This window comes from Pseudorasbora parva, chromosome 14, assembly GCF_024679245.1.
Source record: "Pseudorasbora parva isolate DD20220531a chromosome 14, ASM2467924v1, whole genome shotgun sequence".
Taxonomy (NCBI): Eukaryota; Metazoa; Chordata; class Actinopteri; order Cypriniformes; family Gobionidae; genus Pseudorasbora; species Pseudorasbora parva.
In genome coordinates this window covers 27,694,911-27,704,232 of record NC_090185.1, presented here as the reverse complement: position 1 = coordinate 27,704,232, position 9,322 = coordinate 27,694,911, and the positions used below count along the sequence as shown (strand labels likewise).

Genomic DNA, 9,322 nt, shown 5'->3' with positions numbered 1-9,322 from the left:
ATGGTTTATAACGGTGTCTGTTACTGTAAAAAAACCCAAAAAAAACATTTGTAACAGTTGTAACAGTTATTTCACTGCATAGATAACATTACGCATCACTGACAAGCCTACCAAATAATAGTATGCAAATAGCCTACAGTAATAATAGAATGCAAATAATAGAATGCAAATAGCCTATTTGCATAAATAATGCAAATAGCCTACAGCTATTTGCATTAGCTGTAACATCAATCTGTCAATGAACTGATGTATACATCAGTAAACACATAGCATTCGTATCTCACTACGCTAACGTTACCCTGGCAGTACAAAGAGAGAGCAAAGTGACATTTGGTTAACCAACCATTCAGAAACATCCTGTTCAAGCCTCAATTGTCGAATTTCGTTGGGGCTGTCATCTTGTTCCGGGTCCGACTCTGGTTCAAATCGATACAGTTACATAGATGTGTCCTCAGAGACTCCCATCACCATTCTTTCCCCTCCACTGTTGTCAGAAGGGCCTGAGCAAATCTCATTAGCATTAAAGACACATGCACTGAAATGGCTTGCTGAAAACAGAGCTGTTTTTTTCCCTCTGTCAGTCAAAATTAGGCCCAGCTTAAAGTGCTTTAATGCTGTTTTTCCGATCTGATGATGATGTGGCCGAGCATTCATGCAGGGTTTGCCTAAAAAAAAAGAAAGCAATACATGACATTCGTGACAGTCAGAGATGAACAATACATGCCTTGTGACCAGTGGGATTTTTATTATGATGGGACGGGACACAGTTGTCGGGGGCCGGCGCTATTTCCGCTTTTCCAGTTATGATTATACGGTAACGCAGCACTTTTTATCATATTAGATACATTTGAGTGTGTTGAAAATGATGTCATGGCCTTACACTGTGCATTCGCTCAGCAGCTGCTGTGACACTTGTTGCACAATGCTAAGAGTAAAAGTGTTTCTGTGAAATAAAACCGAAAACCGAGGGTAACGCAGATATGACGCAATTGACAGGCAACTCCCTCAGATGGTATGCTCAGACGTCCTGGGTCCTTGGTTAAAATAGCAGTTTTTTCACAATTTACAAATATTTGGAAACATTTGGGATATTGTAGGTACTCAACTGAACAAAATATATAACACTGGTCAAGTGGTTTTTGGATATTTTACTGCAAAAATACTACAAAGTGCACCTTTAATTGAACATGATGGGTCCGACAAAATACTAAGATCCTTAGAGGAACACACACCTCTCCTTCAGAAACCCCTGACTCCAGGGAAAGAGACCCAGGCTGTGAGTCCTGAGGATTAGACTTGGTCTGGTTTTGTAACAGAGGAGACACAGGCAATGTGTAAGGTTGCCACCTATTATAGTGTCCTACCTGCCCCCTCTCAAATCAAAATGATTTTTAATCATGTAGGTCAGTCCCTGTTCCCCACATGAGTCCATGACCTGTGCGATTTTATATGGTCCCTTCCAGTTGTGTTCCAGCTTCATGTGCACCTGTATGCAAATGACCATACATGATCAAGTCTAAATTAAATTTATAACATTACATGCCATCAAATTATATGGTTAATACAGGTGTGTAGAGCTCCTAGAGAAAACAGTTGCCTGTCTGAAAAATATAATATTTATTATATTATGTATTCGGCTGTAAGGGTGGATCGCCTAAAGTGGTTCTGACTGCAGGGTTGCCAAATGTTATCAGCAAGATGGTAGAAAACTGTACATTTCTTGTCTTTAACCACCCACTGCAACTTGTACCAACGACTGAAATAAGCGCAGGGACAATAGCAAAATATGTGGGAGAGCGTTGCTTTAATGTGACTATATTGTATTGCAATAGGTAGCACTTCAAACTCAATACCAAATCAAAACTAGTTAGCAAATCATTTGTAATTGAAAGAATTTAATGACAAAATCCGGAACACAGTAAAACAAATGTCTTTGTTCAAAGTCAAATATCAAATATCTTTGATTATTTTGGATTCTTACAGTCCCCCCATGGCACCTTTGGCCATGTTCATAAAGTGTCCAGAGGTGACACAGTCCACAAAGACATTCTTCCAGTTGTGTGTAGATGTCGTCATCAGACTTGTCGTCCAGAAATGTTGCAAAAGCAGTTTGCTAGTTCAGTCTTTGTTCTCATTGCAGTCCTGCATGGGAAGGCTCCATCAAATGGTGTTGCATCATTCTTTGATATGCAAAATGTCCATTAAATACTTCACACCTCGAGAGAACAGTCACTGAAGGTTAGAGCAAACGCTTGTCCCTCTTCCTGAGGACACAGGATGTGAACTTGTCCAGCAGGGATCCTGGGATTAAAAGAACATATAGCACAACAAAGAGCAAAAGCAACACATGGCATTTGTCATTGGTGAGAAGTTTGATATGGTCAGATTAAAATGTTCTCTGGCAATAAACCCTTAAATCGATATACTTAATAAAGTGGTCAAGGTTGAAAATAAAAGAAAATCTCACAAGCTCTTACATTGTTTCTGGAAACATTAAAAATAAAATGCATTAAAACAAAACAACAATCATTGCTGGTTTTAAACCCTTTTTTCATGAAGAGTATCAACAAAGTATTCAGTGTAACCACATACAAAGATTCAATTGAATGGATGTCCAAAAACATAGTTCCAAGTCAAATGGACAAAATTCAAATAATCAAATAAGTTCAAAATCAAAAACATTGTTCCAAGTCAAATGGACAAAATACAAATAATCAAATATGTTTCAGAAATGTTTTTTTTTTTAAATGCATTCTTACAATACAATGATCAAATACATATTTGCACTTAGGTAAGAATGAGAAATGATTTGCTATTAGTTTTGATTTGGTATTAACTTTGAAGTGTTACCTATTTCAATACAATATAGTCACTCAGAATGAGCTACCACCTGTATTGCATTACAACTATAGCAACTCTCTCCCACATATTCTGCTAGTGTGAAAACACCCTACTGGCCTCACTAAATAATCTTTCAATAACAATTGAGTTTTTTTCGAAAAGGTCTCACTTTCATGTAACTGCAATACAGGCCTGTGAGTAAACAACTAAGAGTGGCCTACCTAAAGCATCCTCTAATAACAATTGAGTGTTTGAAAAAACACTTTCCATTTCACATTACATCCAGCCTAGAACCCACTAGGTTTCGGTGGGGAGCCAGCCTTTGGCCATGGGACGCTACAGTAGAACAGATGCATTCTGGCTTGATAAAATGGTTTATATCGAGAGGCAGCAAATTCCGAGGGGCTCAAATGCCCCTCAGAATGAGCTACCACCTGTATTGCATTACAGTGTACTCCAACTATAGCAACTCTCTCCCACATATTCTGCTAGTGAGAAAACACCCTACTGGCCTCACTAAATAATCTTTAAATAACATTTGAGTTTTTTTCAAAAAGGTCTCACTTTCATGTAACTGCAATACAGGCCTGTGAGTAAACAACTAAGAGTGGCCTACCTAAAGCATCCTCTAATAACAATTGAGTGTTTGAAAAAACACTCTCCAGTTAACATTACATCCAGGCTAGAACCCGCTAGGTTTCGGTGGGGAGCAAGCCTTTGGCCATGGGACGCTACAGTAGAACACACTGCATGAAAAGTGGGATTTTCGTCAGTAAGCGGCACTGTAGATTGTCGTGGAAGATCAGGTTTACGACTGCACACGGCAGTTTGCAGGCGACACCGAAAACTGCCGTGAATTGTCAGAAATTGACGTGGGCCTTGCTTGGCAGTTGTCCCCCCCAAGACCCCCCTTCCCTTAACTCCAGGGGAGGCTTTAACATGTAAATGAACATGCTGTGAGCTATACAAATGCAAATCAGGGTAGCAGGAGTTTTAACCCATGTGACATTTAAAAGGTATTAACTTCCTTCTAAGAAAATCTCAGGCTCAGTATAGCCTAATTGTAAAATCTTAAACTTAAGCTTGAATTTATATATTTGATGAAAGTATTCTAGATTATTTATTGTGTGTCATTTGCAATCAGTCCCTGTGAATTCAGTGCGACTCGCAATTTTGACCAATCACCGCAACTTTTACCAATCATTGCGGTCTCCTGCTAATAAGCGGCGTCATACATCAGCAAACTTTATATATCATATATCATTGCCTGTCAAAATTAACGTGTTAACGCAAATTAATTTTAACGGCACTACATATATATATATATATATATATATATATATATATATATATATATATATATATAAATATATATATATATATATATATATATATATATATATATGTGTGTGTGTGTGTGTGTGTGTGTGTGTGTGTGTGTGTGTGTGTGTGTATATATATATATATATATATATATATATATATATATATATATATATATATATATATATATACATATATACATACAGGGGCTGACATTAACTTTTTTGCTCACTGTCCACTGTGGCTAGTGGTTTTCCAAAGTAACTAGCCACTCAGCATTTTCACTGGCCACAATTTTGCTGTTTGGAAATTAAATTGTATATGTTTAAAGTTTACTTTGGCATATATAAATTACTTGATTTTGAATCATTTTACTTTATTTAGAAGATTTAAAACCCTTTCAAACTTTCAAATGCAGAATGACCCCCCAAATCTTGTATATCAGCTGGGATGTGCAGGTGGGCAATATAATAGATTATAATAGAATATAATAGGCTAATATGAGAAAGGTAATATGACAGGCTATGAGTTATTTTAGTTAGGATATATATATATATATATATATATATATATATATATATATATATATATATATATATATATATATATATATATATATATATATATATATATATATATAATTTAAAAAATACCCTAAGCAAATTACAAAAACTATAGTTATTAAAAATAAAATAAAAATTCCGATACTAATACGACACAATGTAATTTATTGAATGTAATTGTCATTGGATACGACTTTCATCGAAAAGAATGTAACAAAATGTGGGCGTGGTCTGTGTTGTGAAATGAAACCACATTAAAAATTCCCTTAAACTGCGTTTGAAACATACAGCAAAGCAGCGACAGAGGAAAACACAGAGCCTGATATTATGCAAACATTTACCAATAATGTGGAAAGCGTTTTAAATCTGTTCAGTGGAAAATCCGCTGTGACGAGTCTGTCCTCGTCTAACATCTGCTGTAAATCCAGGTAAAACTAGCTGCGTGCACGCGCCCGTCCCCAGATAACATGATCATGATCCCCCAGTTGATCCGTAACACCGGCGGGAAGAAACAGCTGAATGCAATCATTGGGCTATCTCGTCAGCTTGCTCAGTTTGCTGCCGATTTTAACGAGCAGTTCACTTTAGTAATCTCCAGGTTGCTGTCTATAGATGATAGGTTGCTTGCTTTGGAGTCGAAAAACTGTGTGGAAGATACTAACTTTAAGAAGAGAAGACGAGTGCCTAAGAGAAGACCAGTCCTAAGATTGCGGTAAGACTGTTATCTAAGCTAAAGTAACCTAAAGCAAAGCTTTTTAAGTAGCACAAGCTGAAATTAGCCTTGTAAAAGAACAAATGTAAGTTGCTTTATAAAAGTGTTTTCTTTTTCTGGTCATTTTACAGGAAGCAGTACGCCGTCTTCACAACTTCGTCATAACACTCATTTAATTGTTTTCCAGCTGCATGTAAGACACAGAGACAGTACGCAGGAGCTTCAGGTACAAACATCCAGTTCTTGCATCGCACGCAGAAGCTGTGAAGAGTTCAGCTCGGAGTCGATTGAGAAGAAAGAGGGTAAGATTTATTAGATTAGATCCATTTTTGGTCAGTGTGACTATTTTTCAGGTGCATTTTACGCAGTACATCGCGCAATACTGATTGTCTTTATTGTTTGTTTTTACAGCTGCTACAAGCAAGAAAGAGTGTGTTAGCTGAGGATGAGGTGGGCCTTTGGAAGTGCGCTACCATAGACCTGATGTCTGATGAGGAAGACGGCATCGTTCGCGCAGTGTCTGGATGGACTGTTCGACCAGCCAGGAGCTCGCCGAGCTCTGTGCCACGCTGCAATCGAGATTAGAGGCGATTCCAAAGAACAGGGCAACGCACGACAGACGTCTGAAAAATGGACTTAAAACAGACAGAATGGCGCTAGTTACCTACAGCTCTGAAGCGGAAAACAGAGGCTTCATGGTGCTGTAGGATTTTGGGCTTCTCGTGAGCTTCCTATTGTTGTGTGGGCAGATCTCAAACGTTTTGCATTTGGTTGTGTGTTTGTGTTTGTTCTAATAAAGCTCTTTCTTTGAATAAACTGCACGTCCCTGGCATATTTTCCTTTCCTCAATAAATGAATGTCCTTGATGGTTATAATAGCGTAGTCCATAGGATAACAATGACATGAATATAAAACATAATAGCATATCACATGAATATGAATATATACAATTAAAAAATAATATGCAAATCATAATTTTATATATATATGTGTGTAAAATTATTATAATTTGGGGGTTTAAATTTATTAATTTATTACCCAGGTTGACCAATAGTAACAGATCTGCCAACCAATCACGAGTGATATTTCTTGTTTCAATGTAGTAGTTTCAACCAATACTGAGTGAGGAAATTCAAGCCATTCCGGCAAGGCGCCGCCCAGAGCTGCTATTCATATGCTAATTAGAGCCATTAGCGCCGGCGCCAGCATGCCTCCGCAAGCTCCACATACGTCATGGTTCGTTTCCGTCAATATGTGGCACAGACGATGTTCACAGGCTGTAAACTGACGTTAATTGTCGAAAATCAGGGAGATATCCGGCCGTTTACGGGGACGAAAATCCCACTTTTCATGCAGTGACAGATGCATTCTGGCTTGATAAAATGGTCTATATGGAGAGGCAGCAAATTCTGAGGGGCTGAAAATGCCCCTCAGAATGAGCTACCACCTGTATTGCATTACATTCTACTCCAACTATAGCAACTCTCTCCCACATATTCTGCTAATGTGAAAACACCCTACTGGCCTCGCTAAATAATCTTTCAATAACAATTGAGTTTTTTTCCCGAAAAGGTCTCACTTTCATTTAACTGCAATACAGGCCTGTGAGCAAATAAACTAAGAGTGGCCTACCTAAAGCATCCTCTAATAACAATTGAGTGTTTGAAAAAACACTTTCCATTTCACATTACATCCAGCCTAGAACCCACTAGGTTTCGGTGTGGAGCCAGCCTTTGGCAATGGGACGCTACAGTAGAACAGACGCATTCTGGCTTGATAAAATGGTCTATATGGAGAGGCAGCAAATTCTGAGGGGCTCAAAATGCCCCTCAGAATGAGCTACCACCTGTATTGCATTACAGTGTACTCCAACTATAGCAACTCTCTCCCACATATTCTGCTAATGTGAAAACACCCTACTGGCCTCACTAAATAATCTTTAAATGACAATTGAGTTTTTTTCAAAAAGGTCTCACTTTCATGTAACTGCAATACAGGCCTGTGAGTAAACAACTAAGAGTGGCCTACCTAAAGCATCCTCTAATAGCAATTGAGTGTTTGAAAAAACACTTTCCAGTTAACATTACATCCAGGCTACAACCCGCTAGGTTTCGGTGGGGAGCCAGACTTTGGCCATGGGACGCTACAGTAGAACCAAAGTTTTCTTGCTTGATAAAATGGTCTATATGGAGAGGCAGCAAATTCTGAGGGGCTCAAAATGCCCCTCAGAATGAGCTACCACCTGTATTGCATTACAGTGTACTCCAACTATAGCAACTCTCTCCCACATATTCTGCTAATGTGAAAACACCCTACTGGCCTCACTAAATAATCTTTAAATGACAATTGAGTTTTTTTCAAAAAGGTCTCACTTTCATGTAACTGCAATACAGGCCTGTGAGTAAATAAACTAAGAGTGGCCTACCTAAAGCATCCTCTAATAACAATTGAGTGTTTGAAAAAACACTCTCCAGTTCACATTACATCCAGCGTAGAACCTGCTAGGTTTCGGTGGGGAGCCAGCCTTTGGCCATGGGACGCTACAGTAGAACAGATGCATTCTGGCTTGATAAAATGGTCTATATGGAGAGGCAGCAAATTCTGAGGGGCTCAAAATGCCCCTCAGAATGAGCTACCAATTGTATTGCATTACAGTCTACTCCAACTATAGCAACTCTCTCCCACATATTCTGCTAATGTGAAAACACCCTACTGGCCTCACTAAATAATCTTTCAATAACAATTGAGTTTTTTTCCCCAAAAAGGTCTCACTTTCATTTAACTGCAATACAGGCCTGTGAGTAAATAAACTAAGAGTGGCCTACCTAAAGCATCCTCTAATAACAATTGAGTGTTTGAAAAAACACTTTCCATTTCACATTACATCCAGCCTAGAACCCACTAGGTTTCGGTGAGGAGCCAGCCTTTGGCCATGGGACGCTACAGTAGAACAGATGCATTCTGGCTTGATAAAATTGTCTATATCGAGAGGCAGCAAATTCTGAGGGGCTCAAAATGCCCCTCAGAATGAGCTACCACCTGTCTTGCATTACAGTGTACTCCAACTATAGCAACTCTCTCCCACATATTCTGCTAATGTGAAAGCACCCTACTGGCCTCATTTAATAATCTTTCAATAACAATTGAGTTTTTTTTCCAAAAAGGTCTCACTTTCATGTAACTGCAATACAGGCCTGTGAATAAACAACTAGGAGTGGCCTACCTAAAGCATCCTCTAATAGCAATTGAGCGTTTGAAAAAACACTCTCCAGTTCACATTACATCCAGCCTAGAACCCGCTACGTTTCGGTGGGGAGCCAGAGTTTGGCCATGGGACGCTAAAGTAGAACAGATACGTTCTGGCTTGATAAAATTGTCTATATGGAGAGGCAGCAAATTCTGAGGGGCTCAAAATGCCCCTCAGAATGAGCTACCACCTGTATTGCATTACATTCTACTCCAACTATAGCAACTCTCTCCAACATATTCTGCTAATGTGAAAACACCCTACTGGCCTCGCTAAATAATCTTTCAATAACAATTGAGTTTTTTTCCCAAAAAGGTCTCACTTTCATTTAAATGCAATACAGGCCTGTGAGCAAATAAACTAAGAGTGGCCTACCTAAAGCATCCTCTAATAACAATTGAGTGTTTGAAAAAACACTTTCCATTTCACATTACATTTGGCCTAGAACCCACTAGGTTTCGGTGGCGAGCCAGCCTTTGGCCATGAGACGCTACAGTAGAACAGATGCATTATGGCTTGATAAAATGGCCTATATCGAGAGGCAGCAAATTCTGACGGGCTCAAAATGCCCCTCAGAATGAGCTACCACCTGTATTGCATTACATTCTACTTCAACTATAGCAACTCTCTCCAACA

General features: G+C 38.8%; 1 long non-coding RNA gene across 1 annotated transcript; it reads left to right on the top strand.

The window, feature by feature from the left end:
- Positions 1-5,284: 5,284 nt before the first annotated feature.
- On the top strand, positions 5,285-6,580 carry LOC137039560 (uncharacterized). The gene is made up of 3 exons (XR_010897695.1): positions 5,285-5,439; positions 5,571-5,741; positions 5,851-6,580. It is a non-coding gene; the product is annotated as an uncharacterized lncRNA (long non-coding RNA).
- The last annotated feature ends 2,742 nt before the right edge of the window (positions 6,581-9,322 follow it).